Genomic DNA, 1427 nt, shown 5'->3' on the forward strand with positions numbered 1-1427 from the left:
GGGCCAAGAACACAATATTCCTAAGGTTCTTTCTAGTTCTGTGTCGTCTCTAAATGATTTCCTTTCCCACTGGAAAACAAACAAACAAAACCCACCAAAAACAACCCTGTATTCTGTCTTAGGGCAACCCTGGAAGAAAAAATAACCCACAACTTGGCTGAGTAAGAAATAGGCCAGTGCCTTCACTAAGTAAGGCCCTTTAGGATTCAAATCTAAGCTATGTGAGGACTGTGGTTTTTTGCCTTTAATAATTCACTTCTCAGCCCTTGATAATCTTGCAAAGAAAAGCAATAAAATAAGTAACTGAAGGGGAGCGTCTATAAAGAATGACATACAGGGTTTTAGCACCCAGAACAAAGAAAGCTAAAACAAAATCATTACAACCATATTGGGGTGGGGGCAGGAAGAGACTATCCTGGGTTTTTGCTTGTTTGATTAGCCAGTTTTAAGCTTGAGTCCATAATTGTTTTTCAGATTCTAGGCCTCACTCAGTAAAGCAATGAAAAAAAAAATAAGAAAAAAAGAAAAATCGGCAAGATAATATAAAGTTAAAACCAAGCGCTCTGGAAGGCAGATCAGGGTACTAATTTAAATTACGTATTCTAATAGCACGCGCAAAGCTCTATGACCTTGAACCATCCATTTACTCTCAGCCTCAGTTTTCTCATCTGTAAAAGAGGGATAAGGGCAGTACCTGAAATACTTTCACTGTTCCACCAGCTCCTCCTCGGGACCTCATTAAATGGCTGCTAACGGCTCAGCTGTGGGCATGGTTTGACTACGGGCCTTTGATGTCCCAAAGGTACCGAATGCGGGAGTAGGAGACTAGGGCTCATTGCTACCACTATGTGGAACAGGCAACAGGGCTGAGAGAGCCAGAGCACTCCGCTCGAGGACGCCCAGCCGGTCCGCGGTGCGGTGCGGTGCAGCACGGTGCTCGAGGGCGGGACTTACCCGGAGGAGCGTGCAAGTTGCGCGGCTCACATTCCCGGAGGCGCCCGGCCAGGGGGCTCGACAAGGGGACTGGCCGGCGCACTCGGGCTCCCCGCTGTCGGCGAGAGGCGGCTCCAGTCGTGACAGTAGCAACAAGGAAGTGGAGACGAGGGCTCGCGCGCGCATCCCGGGGGCTAAAGGAGCCCCGGCCCCGCGGCCCCGCCCGGCGACACACGGCGCGGAGTCGCGACAGCCCCTCTCGCTCCCCTTCCTCAGAGTCGCGATACAGGGTCGCGTTGGGCGGGTATGAGAGCACAGGTTCGCTCCGCAGGCTCTACACTGACGCCTGCTGAGGGCCCCGGGGGTCAAGCCCCGGGGAGCCCGAGGAAGTCAGCAGGGGCACGGGCGTCACCGCGGCACAGTTCGGCGGGAGCAGGAGCCGGAGCAACACACCTCGGATCGCCAGGGAGACCCGTCCCGGCGGCCCTCGCGGT

The 1427-nt window shown here is 53.5% G+C and overlaps 1 protein-coding gene across 4 annotated transcripts in view; it reads right to left on the minus strand.

Annotated features, from left to right (window-relative positions):
* Positions 1–1427, minus strand: part of HMGXB3 (HMG-box containing 3) — a 52172-nt gene that overhangs the window by 46028 nt on the left and 4717 nt on the right. For 2 of the 4 annotated variants that reach the window (XM_072954931.1, XM_072954913.1), the window contains exon 1: positions 955–1403. The exons of 1 other annotated variant lie outside the window; for it this stretch is intronic. The gene's annotated coding sequence lies outside the window, so the exon portion shown is untranslated. Of the gene's footprint in view, positions 1–954; positions 1407–1427 lie in introns of those variants that run through there. One more of the 4 variants, XM_072954935.1, reaches the window with a different exon arrangement.

This window comes from Vicugna pacos, chromosome 3 (assembly GCF_048564905.1).
Source record: "Vicugna pacos chromosome 3, VicPac4, whole genome shotgun sequence".
In the NCBI taxonomy this organism is placed as follows: Eukaryota; Metazoa; Chordata; class Mammalia; order Artiodactyla; family Camelidae; genus Vicugna; species Vicugna pacos.